General features: G+C 37.5%; 1 protein-coding gene and 1 pseudogene across 1 annotated transcript in view; one reads left to right on the forward strand and one right to left on the reverse strand.

Moving 5' to 3' along the window:
* Adamts6 (ADAM metallopeptidase with thrombospondin type 1 motif 6) overlaps nt 1–21,806 on the forward strand; it is a 255,251-nt gene that overhangs the window by 51,978 nt on the left and 181,467 nt on the right. The window lies entirely within an intron of this gene.
* Nucleotides 14,051–14,768, reverse strand: LOC127212479 (protein LSM14 homolog A-like; annotated as a pseudogene).

The following is a 21,806-nucleotide window of genomic DNA, read 5'->3' on the forward strand; positions in this document are numbered from 1 at the left end:
GCCACTAACAGAATCTGCCTAAAAATGGGCAACTTGGATGCAGGCAGAGTCGACGGCCACACTCTACCAAGTCAGGGTAAGCAAGTCCTTAATAGTTCCTGCCCTGCGAACAAGTCTGGCAGAAATATTAGGCCAGAAAGCTGAAGATGAGGCTCCAACGTTATAAAGTGTATTGGGTGACTGGTCAGGCAGTAAACTGTCTTAAGTCAATTTGTACATTTTGGAAGCTGCTAACACACACTGCTGGTTCACTCAGGAATTTAAGTTTACTTCCATTCTGTCTGAGGGGCATTGAAGACAAGATTGTATAGTTTTATAACCAAGTTTAGCTGGTTAGGGGACAAGATCGTTTTAGATCAAGATAAAGAAGTTAAGCTATTAGAGAAGAGATAGGATAGATATTGAATCTCATTTGGAAATCTAGACCCAACAAGACAGGAAAGACACTTACTTCAAACGAGACGAATGCAGATGGCCAAGTCACTATGAATATAACATATATAGAACTCATTATTCTCATGATTGTCACATGGTTCTCCCTGCTCTATGTAGTTTGTTTTATACATGTGTAATAAAATAAAAGTATTAAAAATATTCAACATATACAACATGCTTAAAAATAGATTTTTATATAAGCTTTTGCTTTTAATTGCTATTAACAGCTGACATTTTCAAATATTTAAATCTAAACATACCAAATTAAAAGGCAATAGTATAGCTTTTTAATATAGAGATTATTTAAACCAATATATTAGTTGGATTTTTGTCTAAATGATGTTATTTGTTACTGTTTTAATTGGATAACCCAAACAGAATTTTTACTATGTTACCTAGTACTTTTAAAATATTATTTATTTGAAATAGATAAATAGCTTAAGGACTTTTTCTTCCTGCTCTTTTTTTTAAACATATGATTTTAAAAATTAATTTATTCATATTACATCTCAATGGTTATCCCATCCCTTGTATCCTCCCATTCCTTCCTCCCTCCCATTTCCCCCTTACTCCCCTCCCCTGTGACTGTGACTGAGGGGGACTTCCTCCCCCTGTATATGCTCATAGGGTATCAAGTCTCTTCTTGGAAGGATAGCAGGCTACCCCAAACATATGATCTTATAATTTCTTCCTGCTCTTATTACTTCTTATCTTCAATAGCCTTTGTTTTTTAAATAATATTCAGAATTTAGTTTAGAATTAAATTTTTATGGAGCTGGACATAAGTCTCAGTGGTCAAGAGCATTTGCTGCTCTCACAGAAGACTGGGCTTCTTCCCAGAAGCTACATCAGGGGCCCCCAGGTGCCTGTAATTCCTGCTTCTGGGGAGCTGGCACACTTATCTTTGTAGGCACCTGCACACAAGGCACACAGAGATACAGGTACATTTTTTTAAAGAAAACTTAGATTCCATAATCTTTTCTTAGCTAACTTTCTAACTTCTAAAGAAGATTCCCATTAAAAACTGAGATTAGAAGTCATACAAAATCCACTTGTCAAAATGTGTAATCTGGCAGTTCTAGCATATTCATAAAGATGTACAACCATCACCATAGTTTAGAGTTATGAAGAGAAGATTTATTAGAGGAATTGGATCACATGATTATGGTCTGAGAAATCGCGGGAGAAGCTGTCTGCACTGGAATGCCTGGATGGTCCCAACAGTCTCAGAAGTTGAGAAGTAGGTAGTGTGCCTTTCACGCTGCAGCAGGAGGCCTGGGTGCTTGGACAGCTAGTGATGTTAAGGGCCGGAGTTCAAGAGGCTAACTACACGGGCTTCTGATGCGTACGCACAGGAGAAGTCCGCTGATCAGTCCCAGCAAGAGAGGAAGTCACCTTTCCGTTCTGTCCAGGCCCCTATTTTGTTGGCTGATTCCTGCCTACATTTAGGGCAGATCTTTCTTCAGTCCATTTCACCATAAGAACACTTCCTCTGGAAACATATCCCACTGATATGTTCCTAACCAATTTATACCTAAGCTTAGCATCTAATTTATGAACATTTCTCTTGTCCATGAAAATGCTTTGTACCAATTAGTAATCATTTTCTCTTGTCCTCAGTGTTAGCGAGGAACAATGAAAGGACTGACTTGGACCACTCCATGAGCAGAAACGATGGTTTCTTTGGGGACAAAGTGCTGGGCTGACTCAGAGAGTAGAGAGCAGCACCTTGGCAGGAAAAGCCATGCCAGGTTTTTCTGTTTTCTCTCTCTCTTTCTCTCTTTCTTTCTTTCTTTCTTTCTTTCTTTCTTTCTTTCTTTCTTTCTTTCTTTCTTTCTTTCTTTCTTTTCTTTCTTCTCTTTCTTTCTTTCTTTCTTTCTTTCTTTCTTTCTTTCTTTCTTTCTTTCTTTCTTTCTTTCTTTTAAGGCAGGCAGCAGCACAAGGTGGCATGGGGCCCAGATCTGTCTGGGAGTTAGGTGGGAACTTGTACAGTCTTATTCAGGGTTAATACGGAACTAGATGCAATTTTCCACAGGTAGTTGGTTTTGGAGGATGAGAAGGGAACAGAAGTAGTGGTTTTTCTGACAAATAAGAACCTGTGTTATGATATTTCTGAGGAATACTGAGTTTAGGTTTCTGTTTACCTGGTAAGAATCTTTCTATTTATCTGTTTTAAAAAATCCAGCCTGTTCCATCGTCTTAGGACATGGTCAGCAGCACTGCCATTTTGGGGCCTGCTTTGTGACCTAACCCTGCACTAGATTGCCAGTTGTCTATGTGTTTTATTTAGAGATATGCTTGTTCTAGACATTTCGTATGAATGGAAGAACATACGGCCTTTGTGTTTGACCCTTGTGCTGTAGCATAATGCTTTCAGTGTCCGGCTCAGCTCTCGGTTCCTTTTTATGGCTGAACGACTTTCTCTTCGATGGATACATTTTAACTGAATCTTCAAGTGAGCTTTGGAGTTTTTTTAATGGCTATTTTGAATGGTGCTAATATAAATAACATTAATGTGTATTTTTGTGCTCATGTATGTTTTAAATTCTCCTGAATATATACATAGGGATGGGCTTTCTGAGTCACATGGTAACTATGGAGTCTTGTGAAGGGTTGGGAAGTTATTTTCTGGAGCGGCTATATCATTTTAGTGTCCGTACTTACAGTGGATTTGGGCTCTGATTCATTAGCACTGGCCATTGTCTTTTATTTTATTATGATCATATAGTTTGTGGGGGAGGTATCTTATTGTGATACTGATTTCATATACTGTGCTATTATTTTGACTTTATTTTCATGTGCCCATTGGCCATTAGTGTATCTTCAGAGAAATATTTATCTAAATCCTTTATTCATTTCTTACTTATTTGTCTTTTTATTATTTGTTGTTTTATAGTAGCTTTTTAGCCTTTTATGATTCTATATGAAATTTGTGATTTGCAAATAGTTTTTTGATGTGTGTGTGTGTGTGTGTGCTTAGGTTTTGAACTTTCCATGCTAGGCAACTGCCTTACTACTGAGGTATATGCCACTGGCCCTTTTGGATGTTAATGTGTTTTGATTCACAAAAATTTTCACTTCCAATGAATTACAAAGTACTTTTCTTTTGTCTTTTATGTTTTTAGTGGCGTATCTAAGAAACTCACTAGTTAATACAAACTCTTAAAATTTATTGCTGTTTTTGTTGTTGTTGTTGATTTTGGTAAGGATTTTGATTTGCTTTTTAGTTTGCTTATACATCTTTTTTTTCAAAATGTGTATTTTTTAATCCACAAGTGAAGCTCAGTTATGTTACACACACACACACACACACACACACACACACACACACAAAAGGAGCAGATATTATTTCCCAAAATGTCAGAAAATATAATAGAAACAACACTTAAATGTGATACCCTTAATGGGACCAGAAGACGAGGTCTGGCTTATACATCTTGCTCATTTTAAAGTGAAATTTATATATGATGTGGACAGGGGAAAGCTCTTTTTGTCCTGCAGAAAACACATTTCCACAACTTTTGCCTTTAATACCTTTAATAACTGTGCTTGGGCTAGTTTTTGCCCATTCTGGATCATCACAAAACTTTCTGAGGTTTGGGTTGCATTCCAAGTAGTGTTACTAATGTTTTTGTCCATTGTCCGTAGGAAATTAACAGAAACTTCACAGTTTTATTTACTTTTCATAGTTTAGTGTAGTGGGGAAAATCTTTCTCTTAACCCTCTTACAGTCCTGAACTAGGTCTGAAAATTAAGTTGAAACAGACAAAGGAAGAGAAGAAAACTAGACAAATTTATTTGATGAAATTTTATGTGATATGAGAGTCAGAAGGAAATAAAGACCTAAAGAAATGTGTTTTTTTCTGATTTTCTTTTTTTTTTTACTTTTATTGAAAATAGTTTTTTTCTCACAGAATGTATCCTGACTATGGTTCCCCATCTCTCTGCTCTTCTCAATTCTACCCTGCCTCCTCATGCGTCTAGATCCACTCCCTTTCTATGTCTCATTAGAAACCAAACAGGCTTCTAAGGGATAATAATTTAATAAGAAAAATAAACTAACTATTTTTATTTAAAAATGAAGTCAGAATTAGACAAAACAAACAAAAAGAGGGGAAAAGGCCAAGAGAAGACATGAGAATCAGAGGGCTATTCATTCACACATTCAGGAATCCCATTAAAACCACTAAACTGGAAGCCATGTTACATAAGCAGAGGAGCTGGTGCAGACCTGTGTGTGCTGCCTCAGTCTCTGTGAGTCCATATGGTTTTGATCATGCTGACTTAGAGGACCTTTTTTCCTTAGTGTTCTCCATCCTTTCTGGCTCTTAGACGCTTTCTCCCTCCCTCCTCTTGCTCAGGGTTCCTTGAGCCCCGAGGGGAGGGATTTGATGGAGATATCCCAATTAAGGCTAAGTGTTTCAAGGTTTCTCACTCCGCATAATGCCTCGACTGTGGGTCTCTGTATTTGTTCCCATCTGCTGTAGAAGGAAGCTCTGATGAGGTGTGAGTAAGGCACTGACCTGTGAGTATAGCAGAATGTCATTAGGAGTCATTTTATTGTTTTGTTTGTTTTTGTTTTAGAACAGTGAGTAGTATTTGGTTTTTTCCTAGGTTCCCGAGCTGTCCAGTCTCAGGTTCTTAGTCACCCAGGAAGTGTTGACTATGAGTTCCACTCCTGGAGTGGATGCCAAGTCAAATCACACATTGGCTGTGCTGCACACTTTGTTCCCCTAGCATATCTTGCAGGCTGGATAGCTTTGCAGACTAAAGAGCTTGTGGCTGAGTTTTGTGTTTATGTTTCTTTTTGGTAGCATGCAGACACTGTCCCGTAGACACTAGAATTTTAAGGCCGAAGGCTCTGTGTAGGCACCAGCTTGACTTCCCTATGTTGGATGAGCTGTGTAGGTGTTGTCTTGCTCAGTTTGTAGAGAGCAACTGATAGTCTTGGCAATAGCCAGGATTTTTTCTGGCTTCCCACGAGACCCCTTTGGCCAACAACTCAATGTAACCCAATCCTGGTACTGAAATCTTCATTTGGTGACAAGAGATGGCCTGTTGGGGCTCTGTTTCCCCCATTATTTGGTGACTTCATTCATATTGCCTTCAGATATGTATGTATATATTTGAGGAAGTTCCTACAGTATTAAATATTTATACTACCCTTTAATGGCCCTTTAATTTTAGCAGTTTTCTCACGCAATCGTCTGTCCCCCTAAGCCCTCTACTTACCCACTTGATAATCCCATTCTAACTCCTCTATCCATAACTACCTATTCTGGTTCCTTTCCCTCTGTTTCTACAGATTGTAGCTTGTTTATCATTGACTTAAGGGCTAATATCTCTACATAAGCAAATTTATTCATTGTTGTCTTTCTGAGTCTGGTGTACCTCACTCAGGATGATTGTTTTCTAGTTCCATCCATTTATCTGTGATTTTTATTTTTTAACATCTGAGTACTACTGCATTATGTAAATATACCACATTTTCTACATCCATTCTTAAGAAAGTCTTTAACCTGGCACTATTTTATACTGTTGGATGAGGTACATTGAATTGTCAAAATAGTGATAAGACATGGATGTTTGAGCTAAGAATAGTAAACTGGGGGAATCTTTTAAAAAAGATTTTATTTATTATTATGTATGCAGTACTCTATCTGTATATATACCTGCAGGCCAGAAGAGAGCATCAGATCTCATTATAGATGGCTGTGAGCCACCATGTGGTTGCTGGGAATTGAACGCAGGAGCTCTGGAAGAACGGACAGTGCTCTTAACCACCGAGCCATCTCTTAACTTGCAAGACTCATTCACCCTGATTCCTCCCATCAGCCTTGTCCCTCTGTCTGTAGAGATAGTGACACTCCTTTCTTGAGTATGTGGCACTTGAAGGTCTTATGACTTAATGCAGAGAAGGTGGCTAGAGAGTCTTATGTACCATAAAGTTCTCAGATGAACACATTCAATGTTTCAGTGCACTTTATTTGAGTTTTGTTTTTTATTTTTTTCTGTGAACCCACTCATTAGTATTTTGTATATGTCTATTGATTAAATTATAACAATAGACTCAGGACCTAGTGGACCCAAAAGAAATAGTAATTGTTCAGAGAAGTAATAAACCAAGCCTAAAATACTGAATGACATATCAGCTTTCATTAGCCATTGTGATCACAGAAAAGATGGATTTTTATTGATCCTTCATTAAAGATTAATATCATTCTTTTCACCTGTAAGTGCAGGGTATATTTTTATTATAAAATGACTCTTACATCTTGTCATCAAGTACAAGTGCAGTTTTTGATGAGTTTAGAAACTGAAGATATTAGATAAAAACAGTTTTGGGATATAGAAGGAAATAGTACATTATCTAATTTAATTGTATTGTCATATTTAAAATATTAACCGTTTACAATGGGATATTTGCAGATAATGTTGAAAAAGTATACTTTAAAAATTCCTGCCATGGTTGTTAATTGAAAATGTTTTGAAGACCCAAGTAATGTATTGTCTTACTGAAGAAAATTTCCTGGGAAAATTGTGATTGATAGCTTATGTTAAGGTTTGCAATTTTGCATAAGTATCATGCCAAGTTTTCCTTTCCTTGCTTTCTTGAAAGTAGAATGTCACACAAAAATACAGGCTGACCACAGACTTCCTTTGGAGAAGCCATTGCATTGTGAGAAAATGTCTGGCTGAGCTTTCCTCTAGCTCTAGCCACTAATCCTTAGAGGGATGCCTGTTGCTAGGTCCTTACGTTACTTAAGAGAGGTGAGCAACTGATGAGAAAGCTAAGTTCTTTTGGTGCTCCAGATAAGTAAGCTCATTACCACAAACCTGAATTTTTGCTAAGTAGGTTAGGACGTATATTAATAAATTACAAATGGTTAATAACTACTCAACTAGTATTTATACAGTAATGCTATAGGAAATACTGTGGTACACGTAAGAATAGAATTGTAAACTATTATTAATAATTTTCAGTTACAAATAGTTTATTAGCAAGTAATATTATCAGTGACATTTTAAATCCAGTCACTTCAATTTTAAGTTTTCAGAAATAGCATAATTTATGCAATTAGTTTTTAATTATTACCAGAAATCAAATATATTGTTTTCATAGGTAGTACTTTTTGTTTTGGCCTCAAATTTTAAGTAACTAGGCATCATATTGAAGGCATCTTCAGTATGAAAAAACTATCACTTTACTGCTAAAGTGGATATATTCAAAATACTCTTTTCTAAAAGTTCATTCTATAGAAATGTAATATTGATGTTGTGTGCCTATAAATATGTGTAAGGACCTTAAAACAGTTAAGAGTAATAAGCTTACTGCTTTGAAGATATGTATAGGGCATTGTCTCATTGTATGAATCATACATATTTAGTCAAATTCAAGATGTATGTGTGTGTGTGAGTAGGTACATGTATATGTACTGTATGCATGCTATGGGTGTGTGTGTGTGTGTATAGTCAGAGTTTGGCATGTGTGTCTGTGGGTACATGTATATGTACTGTATGCATGTGTGTGTGTGTGTGTGTAGTCAGAGTTTGGCATGTGTGTGTGTGGGTACATGTATATGTACTGTATGCATGTGTGTGTGTGTGTGTGTGTGTGTGTAGTCAGAGTTTGGCATGTATGTGTGTGGGTACATGTATATGTACTGTATGCATGTGTGTGTGTGTGTGTAGTCAGAGTTTGGCATGTGTGTCTGTGGGTACATGTATATGTACTGTATGCATGCGTGTGGGTGTATAGTCAGAGTTTGGCATGTAACTGTGTTCCTAATCCATTTTTCCAAGCAATACTGCAGGATAGTGTACCTTTCTACTACCACAACTTAACTGTTGCATTTATTTTAAACTAATATATTTTCAGAATGTATTAAATATTACACTAAGCATTGAATATCTCCCCTTCTCTTATCGCTTTCCTAAATGTGTGATGGTGGATGAGTCACTTTGTGCTTTAGTTATTTTTTTTAACTAATGGTAAAGATTATGATAACATCATCTCTTGTATATAAATCAACTAGTAGAAGTGCAGCTTAAATGATAAGAGTATATTTCTTAGGATAATAATTGGCTCAGGTTGGTAGCTGAAGTGATAGCTATTATTAATGTTTAGTATTTCAGTGAGATTGGCTGGTTAAGAGGCTTTCTGGAGTACATAGAAGGAGATTTCCACTCTTCTGTTCTCATGCTCAAGAGACACGAGAAGAAGCTAGACTTTTAGCTTGTGACAACCTCCCATGAAACCGATTTTTAAAAGCGTAAATGTTTTAAATTACCTATTAAATTATTTTCTTTCTTCCTTACTTGCTATAATTTATGCTTGAATAAATTCAGGTTTTCCTTGGTTTATGCCAAACTTCCAAACTCTCTTACTCATTCATATTCCAATTTCAAAATCTTAAGGCTGCTTTAGCCCGTAGGAAGCACTGGTAGCAAAGTGTAAGAGGCAGCCTAGACAAGAAGAAAATATTCATGCACTAATAAGATACTAATAGGTAAGAATCATTTCTAGAAGTCTGTTTCCTTCCAATTATGAACTTCCTATTAAAAAATCATTCAGAAAAATAAACTATACAGCCAATATGGAAAATTGTAAAGAAATTCCTCAAACAAAGCATAAGTATTTTAGAAAACAGAAATCTTGATATTTTGTATATGTACACATGATATGGAGTCAATATTTTGAAGAGATATGGCATTCTCATGTTCATTACAATATGTGGGGTTAACCTAAGCATCTATCAACACATGAATCGAGAAAATATGAGACGTACAGACAGTGAACTACTACTACACTTCAAGAAGAGAAGTCCTGTTAGAACACGCTAAGTGAAATAAGCCAAACATAGAATACTAAACATGGTTTCACTTATATGTAAAATGGAAAAAAATTTTAAAGAAAAACATGGTCCAAATTAGTTCCCCAAAATTACTTTTTATTAAACTTATAAAAAGAGAAAAGGTAAAATACTATTTTCCAGAGGTGGTGGGAAATTTAGGAAGATGTTGGCAAGAGTGCACAGCATTTGGTTAGATAAGAGGCATAAGTCCAAGAAATATAGTATATACTTGCTGACTACAGTTAATGCCAGATTGATTACTTGAAAATTGCTAAGAGAGTGGATTTTGCTTTATTTTTTAAAAATTTTAATGTTTGAGGGTTGCATACATATGTAGAATGTGTTTTTGTCAAGTCCATCCCAACTGCCCTCTCTTATTTCCTCTTCTATACCTCCACTACTTTTTTTTCCTAATTACATCTGCTCTTTTTTAAAATGTTAATTAAAAATCAATTATTTTATTTTATGTGTATAGTTATTTTGCTACATGTATGAATGTATGTCTAGTGTCTGCAGAGGGCATTGGATCCCTTGAGCTAGAGTTACAGATGGTTGTGAGCCATGACGTGGACACTGGAAATTGAGCCCAGATCCTCTGGAAGAGGAGCTTTTAACCACTGAGGCATCTCTTCAGCCCATATACTCTTCATTTAAAACCCACCCATTCTCTGGGCTTGGTGCTGCACGCCTTTAATTCCAGCACTTGGGATACAAAGGCAGGTGGATCTCTGTGAGTTTGAGGCCAGCCTGGTTTAGAGTCCAGGCCAGCCAGGGCTACACAGAGAAACTATGTCTGGAAAAACCAACCAGCCAGCCAACCAACCAACCAACCAACCACCACGCATTTCACTTATCACTGCCACTATGGCATAGATGCAGGGTTTTGCACTGGAGAATGGGTGCCTTTCAGGGGCCACATTGCTGAAGGAAACTAACTCTCTCTCTCTCAGCAACCATTACTTGCAAGTAGTTCCTCATCTAGGGGTGGGACTTCACGAGTCCCTGTCCCACCCATCCTGGGATTCATCTTGAGTTCTGTGTGCTGTCACAGATCTGTGAGTTCCTCAGCCCCTCTTCCCTGCATGTTTTGAAGCAGTCCTATACTACTTGTGGCTCCTAAAATCTTCACACTCCTTCTGTGATGATCCCTGAGCTTTGGGGAGGAAGTGTGAGTGACACAGATGACTCTTTACAGCTCAGCACACCACAGGAATGGAATGGACTTTAAGCACTTCTTTTTTTCCACACAAAAATGAATATATAAAGTAATGCATATGTTAAATAGGTTGACTTTGCTACTCTACAATAAATCTGTACATTAAAATATTATATATTGTAAACATATGCAATTAATTTACTAAAAGACAGATAACAACTATCATTAGTTATAAATTCTACCCATATTTATTTAAATTATTGACTTATGAGTAGTTTGGTATGCAGTACCTAGTACTTATGAGCACACTGGCGTTTTGCTTAGCTAGTTATGTATAAAGTCTGCAACTTAAATGTTTATGCCATATTCCAAGATATTCACTGTAACTCAACATTTTTTCTGCTATATTATCCCTGTCGCCTCCTAACCCCCTCTCCTCTCCTTCTCACTTCTGAGGCTGTAGTCACAGGCTAGCACTCCTCCTACAAGGCATTTGCATACTTCTAAGGATCTCATTTCCAGTGCTCTTGCTTAAGCCACAGCATATCTCCCCAGTCCTTATTGACAAGGTATGAATGTATGAGAGAGGGCGAGAGAGAGAGAGAGAGAGAGAGAGAGAGAGAGAGAGAGAGAGAGAGAGAGAGAGATCACCAACTTTTACACTGACAAGTCCCTATGCCCATCTCGCCCCTTCTGTGGAGTTACTTTTAAAAAGGGAAACATGCTTGAACAAATTTATAAGGGAAAAGCAAGACTTCTGGATTTTAGTCTTGCTAATTTTATGATGCTTATTAGGTAGTTAAAGGGAAATGTCGGGTAGGCAATTGGCTATACTTTGGTAAGGAGCAATGAAATTAAAAAATTGGGCAATGTAGATGTAATTTAAAGCCAGTGAGGTAGAAATAAAGTGCTTGTGGAGAAATGTTCTGAAGATTGAGTCTGGGTTGCTTTCAGTCTTTAGAGCTCAGAGAGGAAGAAAGGAGCATCATGGTAGAAGACAGGAAAAGCATCCAGTGAGACAGGAGCAAGGGTGGAAAGGGATAGTGAGGAGGGAGGAGGGAGAAAGGAGCATCATGGTAGAAGACAGGAAAAGCATCCAGTGAGACAGGAGCAAGGGTGGAAAGGGATAGTGAGGAGGGAGGACGGAGAAAGGAGCATCATGGTAGAAGATAGGAAAAGCATCCAATGAGACAGGAGCAAGGGTGGAAAGGAAGCTGAGGAGGGAGCTGGGAGAAAGCAGACGGCCTCAGAATGGAAATGCTCTGTTTAGTCAGATAGTGTCGTTTCTTTCTTAGGACCAATATATCTTATGATGAAGACATTTTAAGCCTTGTAAAGCTTTATATCAACAGTTCTCTTTCTGAACTTAAATGTGTTACTTAGGTAAAAGAGTAAAGTTATCTTGTCTGTTTAGTCACACCCCTTGTCCCCCAAAGTGAATGATTCCAAATATCTTTAGAATTTCAGTTTGCTTTCGTGAGATAATTAACAAATAACTACATTAATGTTTTGCATGTTGTATTTATTAAACTGAAATAAAAGATGAGGTTAAATTTCTTGGCATATTACTTTATTTTTAGTTTGGTTTTCAAGCACTCAGGTGCTATGTTAGTGATTAAGCAAGTACTTTGTGGCCTTTGGTGGGCTAAAATGACAAGTATGTGGCATGAAGCCAGTGAAATGTCTGTGTGTGCCCAGAAATATTCAATGTTTTTTGATACACAGCTGTCATAATTACTGTGTGCTCCATTGATATGACAGCATCTTTTATAATAGGAGAGTTTACTGCTTGTCAAAATGTGACTGGTGTGATTTCTTTGTATCAGCTGGGAAAATCTTTTGTATATATTTTCAACATTGCAACAGGGACCTGGGATTTACAGTAGAGCTACAGAAGCTTTAAAATATTAACAGCCCATTAAGTACAGGATATGGTCCATGAGGTTTAATGGGAAGTTGTTAAAAGGAGATGGAACTGTTCCAGTGTTTGGGGAGACGTGGTTAGTGGCAAAGCACAGGGCAAAGAACTCTTAAAACCATGTATATCTGTGTCGAATAAAGGACAGTAGCAACACATATCACTGACTCTGACAAGCAATAGTTGGAGCTCAGCAAAAGCTCTGTGTGGTGCATATGTTAACTTTCTTTTTCAAAAGATAGCCAGTGAGCTTGGGCTAAAAATTTTTCCCTGTGGAGTTGAGATGCTTGGCATTCATTTAATCAAACCTTAAAAGACTTTGAAATAGCACCTACTTTGTTTAGCTTTAAAATTATAAGCCCCCTGAGATTAGTCCTTAGAATAGCCTTTAGTGATTATCCAGAGTGTAAAAATATGCAAGGTTTTCAAAGGAAGGTACTTTTAAAATTAAAAACTTAGCGCTTTGGAGCACACTATTTATTATACATCTAGCTGTTTATTTATACATGCTGCTATACGCTGTGGAGCATATGCATATCTACACACATCTTAGTTTCCTGGGTCCATTTATGCTGTGCATTACATGACTGGTCGCTGTTGGATCTGATATACCACCTGTGTTCTGTGCACATCCTTAGATCTTGGCTGTCAGTCAGCAGTTGCATCTAATGCTCGCACAGAGTAAATTCTTTTCTTCCAAAATCTTCAATCCTCAGACATTCCTGCAACTTCTTTGACTCAGTTTTCTTTCTCTAAGACTCTGACTGAGACTTCATAGGATTATGTATAAGAGGAAATGAAATTGTATACTGGACAATACTTTATAAATGATTAAATGACAAGCCTAGGTTGTGCCATGCCATTACTAAAAAGGAGAAGTCAGAAGATAAGCCTCTGGAACTTCATGGATGGGTATCGCAAATGTAGCTTTACTTAATGCTGTTCATGCTTCAGCACTAAGTTTTATCATGTATACCTCATGTGTATTTTGCTTTGGGTTTCTAAAAATGGAGTTGAAAAAAGTGAGATCCCTGTAGAAACTTGAGTAAGAATAATAATAACTAATTTATTATTATTATTATTATTATTATTATTATTATTATTATTATTATTATTATTTGCTGACTTTAAAATGTTTATTCTTTAAAAAATTAGTTGCTTTTTATACAGCTATACAAAGTTCTTAATGTTTCTTTGGCAATGGAATATAATGAAATTTTACAACTATATAAAAAAGTTACCTTTGCCTAAGAAACAGTATTTACCTGTGTGTACACAGTCGACTGACAGAATTCTCTACCTCCAGCACCCTAATGAAGTGTCGAAATAAGCTACCTCATATTATAGGATCTCCAAAAAGAAGGATACAGACACGCACACATGCACACACACGCGCGCACACACACACAACCTTCTGTGGCTCAAAACACAGTATCACGGCCTATCTGCAGGCAACTTGAAGTAATCGCTGAATACAATTAATTAGTGATAAGAAAAATCCTTTCAGTGATAAAAAATACTTAGCAGTCCCATTAAGCTCGCTTTAGCTCAACTCTATGCCGGGAACCACAGCCTTCTGCTACTCCACATACACTTATGCTTGTGTTTAAGACGAGCCTTCCTGCCCCAAAGCAACTGCCATGTAGCTTTGAAATGAAGCAGAAAAACAGACAAAACCCAGTGCTGGTGACAGACAGACATCAACTTCACTTCTTCAGTCTTCACAAAGACTGAAACCGCCTTCCAGGACCATGAAGAGCTAGGAGTCACCTATTTCCAAAGGCTTGTTTGTAGACTATGCAGCAACTTTGTTGTCTTTCCTGTACTCAAAGTCTGCGAACTCTGTACCCCCATGGCCGCCTCGGAATCCACCATGAAATCCTCGAGGGTCAGTGAAGGTCCCTCCTGGCCACTACCACGTCCTCTAGCACCACGGAAGCCAAGGCCTCCTCTGCCTCGGTAGCCCCCATGGCCACGGTTTGGACGAAGCGGGATTCCAAACGTTTCAGCATTTAACCTTCTTTCTTCAGCCCAAGTTGGTCTCCTTTCTCTATTATCATCACAAGAAATATTGTCAAAGAAGGATTTAGTTTTGTTGTAATAGCAGTCGGGCCCGAGCGGGTCTTCTTCCTCAGCGTTCCCTTCACTGTTGTGCGTGTCAACTCCAGAGTCTCCTTTGTCCTCACCGTTCACAGGCTTCTCTTGTTTCTCAAGTTTATCTTCTTTTAATTTAAGTTTATTATGAAACTCTCTGTCGATTTCCTCCTTGTTAAATTGTGCATTTGCACTTTCAAAGTCAAAGTCTTTCTCAAATTTCATTGGACCATCTCGACGGATACCAAATCTTTCCCTGCCATCTCAATGACCCCCATGGCCTCTCCTTGGAGCAGAAGGAACACCTGGAACTACTTGCCTCTTGCTATCATTTCTCAGTTGCTCATTTTCATTATTACTATTATTACTATTATTATTAATTATTATTATCTTGGAAGTAAATTCAGGACCTCATGCATCTTGGGCAGAAACTCTACCACTGAGCTATATCCCCAGCCATTCACTAAGAATTATGAATTCTATATGTTTGAGTCCTTACCTGAGCGTTCTTTGTCAGCTCAGACTATGACATTCACTGTTGGCAATGCTGTCACATTTTCTTTGTCTATTGCTGTAATACAACACACTCAAAAATCTAGAGTCTTACACCAGTGACCGTCATTTTATTATTGCTCACGAGGCTGAGGAGTACTCAGGTGGACAGTAATGGCTAGGTACCTGATGTAATAACACCTATCCCCTGACTTGAGCTGGAAACGCAGGGGACTGTAGGCGCTGGGCATGTCCAGGCATCTTATCCCCTAACATGGCTTCTCTGACTAGGCTAGTTTAGATTTTCTTTGCACGCTTGGGCCTTACACAGAGGAAACAATGCCAGTGTCCCAAAAGAAGGAAGCAGAGCCTGTCTTTGGCATAGGGCTTGCTCCCTTTGACATCACCAACTTGTCTGTTTTCTGGAGGATTAAACATAGACCTTTCTTGGTGAATCACGCTGTATTTGCTCCCATGTTACTTTGACCACTTTTGTACAGGAATAATAATTAATCCCATCACTATGTACAGTTCTTGCTCCTTGTTAACCTGACTTTCTCCTGCATGGGGAACTGTTCACTCTCCCCTTTCTTTTGCAAGTATATATTTTCATGTTACATACAAATAAGGAAGAAGAAAGGCTGACTAACAGTAATGCAATTGCTTTCCAAATAGCTTTACTCCATTTTGGAGAGATTATTTGACACATAATGAGGAATAAAAGCCTCAACTTCCCTTGAAATCCCACTTAACATGAGATGTTGTCGTGTGGAGAGTTGTGTGTTCTTACACATGATAAAGATGTTTATTCTTTTTGCTAACACACTAGGTTTTTAATAGAGTGATATTTACATGAGAAATACTTTGAAAATTGTGCAGATCTGCTTAGATAATGAAATGTGCTATTGTTCCTTAAGATGACATATGTTTTTGGATAATTAAGTTCAATTAGGCCTAATTGGTAACACATATCCATAAACAAGAGTTGCTATACTTAAGGTGGGAGATGCTCATGGAAGGATTCCATTATATTTCTATGATAAGTGTTTCCTACAAACTGCCTTAAGCAATCTTATACATTGTCCGCTCTCCCTTTGTTTAGTACATGTAATGCTCAAAACCTAGGGAGTAATAAAGACAACATTTCTTTTAGCACATTACTGTTCTTATCTGTTATGATAAAAAAATGAGATGGTGTGCAACAGATATGAATATGGAGAGATTTCTTTATAGATTGGGAGTGAGCAGAGAAGGAAGAGGGGAGAGGGGGAAGAATGCGCCAGCGGAAGAGACAGAGAGACAAGCAAAGAGAGAGAGAGACAGAGTAAGAGAGTACAAGAGTAAGAGAAAGATGGGTGGGTGGGTTTGTCTTTTTTATATCCTGGGCCCCTGGCATACCTAGTGGTGGACAGGTGATGATGTCAGAGGTTGCCAAGTAACCTGTAGGCAGATCTGTGAGAGGATAGTTTATTGATTACTCTTTTCACCTTTGAGGTTTGAACAACTTTTCAAGCTTGGTTTAAAAGGAGTGACTATAAAATGAGATATATTAAGCACATTCTGAAAATCAGTTTTCAACAGGAAAAAGAAAAGCATTGCCAATTTGAAATGTTAAGAAAATTTGGCAGACTTGACAGGGCATATTTGGAATATTCTGAGATTTTAGATAATTTAGAAAGAAATATGAAATGTAACATTTTAATATTTTTGTTTTGTTATGTTCTGAATGACCATAAGGTAGCTTTACTGACATATTTAAACTCTTAAATAACTAGAGATGTTTTAAATTGCCAGCCTGTTTTATAATGTTGGCTTTTCCACTTTTAGAACTTGCTGTAAACAACCATAAAATTTCAAGCTTAGAGGTTCCTCAGATAAAAGAGAAATGATTGATTACAATAGTAAGTTAGAGTCATTGCTTTAAAAAGTGATAATGTTATAAAGGAGAGGCTATGGAAAATAAAAATAAAAAGGCTAAAGAAATATGACTATTAAATGCAGCTCCTAGCCTATGCTGGATTCTACCCTAGAAGAGGAGAGAAAAAAAAAAGACATCTGTATGTCAAATGACAGAACTGGAATATAGGTTAGATAGTCATATTATGAATGTAACAGTGTTTTCTGTGTGACCATATGAGAGAATTTGGGAAGAAATGCATACTGAAAAGATTTAAGATTAATGAACCCTGGTATCAAAAGGTTCAGAAACACCACTGTGTGTGTGTGTGTGTGTGTGTGTGTGTGTGTCTGTGTGTGTGTGTGTGGGTGTGTGTGAAATCCAAAATAACTTGATAAACATTTTATTGTTTTGAGACATTAGAAACTAGTATTTCTCATGAAGTCATGAAGCAGATTGTTTTGGACACCCTACCCCTGCTGCCTGTAACTTCAGTGTTTGTATATACTGTAATCAAACAGAAAAAGGATAGCTATGCTAAAAAGAAAACAGAAATATCGACTCATTGAGCTTGTTGATACAGTGCTGTTTTTGTTACCCTGGTATATAAGAAGAAAGGGCTCAGACTGTCTTCCTTTTGGAATACATGTAGAACTAGAGAAGCAGCCACATTCATAATTTCACTGATAAAAACATTTGCTTGGCCTCTGGTGAGATAGTGCCCATCCCTTTGTTTCTGTTTTGTTTTGAGAACTTCCTTTCCTTCTGTCCCACAGCTCCATGAATAAACTGGTTAATTCTCTGATGTGCTCTAGTTTTTACCAGTCCATTGAACTCTCTGGCAGCCTAAAAATCTAACAGCGTTTTAAAACTTAATTTTCTCTCTTTGCTTCCATGATAGAGTTCTTCTTATGAATTATGTGGTTGGGAGGATCTTGAGCAATTAAAACATTTAAAATGCTTGAGTAGTTCACATCACTATGTGAAAACTCACAGTGCAGTGGACCTGGCTTATCATGAAACTTTTATATCACATTGATTTAGTTACTAAGCTCTTTGTAGAAAGAGATTCTAAATCAGTAAATAAAACTAAATTGATGTTTTAAATGGCTTCTTATTTCTACGTTTTACATTGAGGGCTAGAATTAGTGTATAATGTGTTAGGCCCCAGTTCCTCATGTCCGCTAGGGAATGTCTAGCCTTTGGGAGTTATCTTGACCATGTTCATCTTGTTTCGATCATCAAGTAAAAGGAAACATTTCTAACTACACATTCAAAAAGATGGCCATGTTATTTATGGTTTGTGCAAACTATTTCATGAGCTCATGTCTTTGACATTTTGGGGAGGTTGTGGGACTTTGGGGACATATAGCTATGATAGCAGAAGTGTGCTGTGAAGTTGATATTTGTTTTTATTTCTAGCTGGAGATGTCTATTTTATTATTTTTCAAGATACGAGCAGCCTCTGCCACATGTTACTGTTTTCAATGTGTTGGATAACAACACTTAGAAATGTAACTTTATATTAATGAAAAGTTAACAAGTGTGTTCATTTTACTTTTTATTGGTTCTTTTGCAATCAATGTGCTTTGGTCCTTCTACTTTTTTTTTTTTCTTGTTTTTTGGTTTAACAAGACAAGGTTTCTCTGTGTAGCCTTGGCTGTCCTGGCCTTGAACTCACAGAGATCTGCCTGCTTCTGCCTCCCCAAGTGCTGGGACTACTGTGTGCCACTGCACAGGGCACTTTATACTGTTTTTTATTCACTTACTGAATCTTTCTTCCCAGCCTGCTGGTTCTCCTCCACACTCCATCTCACTTTCCTTGCAGATCTTCTTAATCATGTTGATGAGTTTTTTTCATCCATGTTTGCTTTCTTACTCAAGTCTTTTACTGACTTCCTTATGTTGTCTTCTTGTTGAATCTTCTTTAAAGTCACAGACAGATTTTACGATTATGCTTATATATTTCTTGTCTTTTATTTCATCCCTTTTGTATTTTAGATCTGTTATTGAAGAAGTAGGATCTTTTGAAAAAGATTTTTTTTTTTTGCCTTTCTTTTTCATGTTTCCTATTTTTCTGTCTGTGATTTGCATATCTGTCGTGAGTTTCCCTTTTAATTTTATCTGAGGGTCTTCTAAGTGAGAAGACTTTTCCTGAGGGCGTGACTCTCAGCAGTAGTGAACCGGTGACCATAGCTTTAGCTCTTTCTCTGCAGGGATCCAAGAGTGGGGCTTCTGCCCACACTTCCGTCTTCTGCTTTTAGCTGTGTAATCTTCCGGTTTTCCATGCTTTGAATCAGTCCTGTCAGTTCTTCTAGATTCTTGATGCTCTTCTTTTCACTCCTTCTTCTACCTCTAACTCTTCTAACTTACAGGAGTAGAGACCAGCTCCTAGTGTAGCATCTTGCCCCAGCTCTCTGCTAAGCATTTTGTGTATATTACTTTATATAAATTCATTGTAGTTTTGTAATTTATACTTCATCATATATCACCTCACCTTTGAGAAAAATGGCATATAAGAGGCTTTTGGTCACTCAAAAAATCATAGACCTGAGTTTCAAACTTAGGCCTGTCTGACTTTAATTATAGTCACTTTATTCAAATATTTATTGGTATTTATTTAGTGCTAGGCACTAGCATCTCCATGCAATCTTAGGGGTGGAATTTATACTCTAAGAGGGAAAGACAGGAGATTAAACAATGAAAGAAATAAGTATTTTATTAATATCATTAATATGAATTTGCTAAAGAAAAATATATTTTGTAATTAATCTAAGTATTTTTACCCACCACTTCCCTAGAATGTATATACCAAAATTTAATCGGCAAAGTGATGGCATTAAGAAGAAGGACATGGGGCTGGAGAGATGGCACAGCATTTAGGAGTGCTGACTGCTCTTCTAGAGGACCTGAGTTCAAATTCCTGCACCCTGTCTATAACTTTAAGATCTGACACACTCACACAGACATACATGTAGGTAAAACACCAATGCACATAAAATAAAGGTAAATAAATGTAAAAAGAAGGACATATTTCCATAGGTAATTCATAATAATAATGGTAATTATTGAAGGTAGAGCCCTCATGAGTAAGATTACTTCCTTTATAAAAGAGGCTAAAGAGAAGCTGATACCTTCTGTCACTTGACTATGCAAGTATACCGTAGAACTGTTGCATCAGGGCAGCAGATGCTGGTGCTTTGATCTCACTTCTCAGACTCCATAAATATCAGGGATAGCTTTCTGTTGTTTCTAGGTTACCCCTGTGATTACATAGTTTGTTATAGACACTGTAAGTGTAATAACCACGTCAGAGACAATAAACAGAAATACACAGATATAGCATGGTCCATAAAAGTCGGTCTTAAGAGTAACACAGAAGCAAACTGTTCAAGCATAGAAAATATTTGTAAAGGGCAAAGTGAAGCATCATCCAGTCCTAAATATAAGTATACCCTAAAGCAAGAGGGGAGTTGTGGGTCAGATATCAGGTAATAGCAATGTGTGTGGAAAATAGACATGAAATGATGTTGGAAATGACAAGTGCCATGTTCTCATATGTAGAAGGGCTCTGAGGGTTTGGGTGCTTTGTTTTGTTTGTAAAGCTTTTTCTTTTTACACAATTTCCATTTTGCAAAGGTTTCTGCAAATAGTGTAGACAATATTGTCTGTGTGCCATGAAAATTATAGTTATTACTAAAAGTATAATGAAATAATCTTTCAACAGTTTTATGTGGGAATGCAACCTGATGATCCAACATCAAACAAAACATTCCAAATTAAATTAGACACTTGTTATGGTTTAAATCTGGTCCAGAACTGGAAGTACTGGTCTAGAAGGCTGTAGACCCTTAAAGAGGTAAGGTGTGGGTGGTAAAGGAAGCGCTTGGAGGCCAGTCTCTGGAGTGTTACAGTCCTGTTTCTCTGATTAATGTTCTGCTTACTGATCTGCCAAGAGGTCAGGAGCCTCTTCCTCACATTCCCACTGACTGGAGCTTTTCATTGCCCTCCTAATTGTGCAATTGGAGTCATCTGCCCAAATAAATCTCTCCTCCACCATGTTGCTTCTAGAATGTGTTTCGACACAGCAGTGAGTACAGTAACTAATGCAGACAGTTGGGACTGAGAAATGGGGTTGTTGTTATGGTCAAGGCTGATGATGGGGTATGTAGCCTTTTGGAATTGATTTGTAGGGAGAATGTGGAGGAGGTTAGGGCTGTGAGCTAGACAAGTCCCAGAGTACTGTAAGCAGAGCTTAGTGGACCATCTGATGGGAGGTTGGAAAACCAGGATGCTGCTAGAATTGTAGATAGTAAAGTCTGTGCTCATGAAGTCATAGAAGGGAACAAGGTTCCTATCATAAATTTGGCTAGAGACCATGTTTGTTATAATTAAACAAAGAATCTGGCAACATTTCAGTTCCCTGAAAATTAGAGTGGGGTTGAATCTAAAAGTAATGGACTAACTTAGTCGGTGGAGAAACTTTCAAGACAGCATAACATCTAGGCTGTGGCAGTTATTACTGCCTGCCTTTAGCTGAATTTATAGAAAGAATCTAAAGTCAAAAACAGAAAGATGTGCACATTGTACGGTTTGGTAAGGAAAGGAGCATGAGTGTGTCAAAGACTGTAGACAAGATAGATTAGAACAAAGCAGGTTTGGACAAAGGGGCAGTAGCTGCTAAAGACATTAATGCCATCCATTGCAAAGAACCTTGGCTTTATACAGTCAAGGCCTTTCTGCTTTTAATGCTCTAGGTAGAAATATGTAAGTGCATGTGACTGAGTTTGCTCTTCAAATAGGATTCTTTAAAAACACAGAACAGAAGGATTTTCTTCCTCGCAAATGATCTCTTAGTGGTAATATTTTCACAGGTTCCGCCAAGCAAACACTCAGAGGCTGCCATAGTCATGGTCTAAAGCAGTGGTCCTCAACCTTTCTAATGCTGCAGCCCATTCA

The sequence above is a fragment of the Acomys russatus genome, chromosome 30 (assembly GCF_903995435.1).
Source record: "Acomys russatus chromosome 30, mAcoRus1.1, whole genome shotgun sequence".
Lineage (NCBI taxonomy): Eukaryota > Metazoa > Chordata > Mammalia > Rodentia > Muridae > Acomys > Acomys russatus.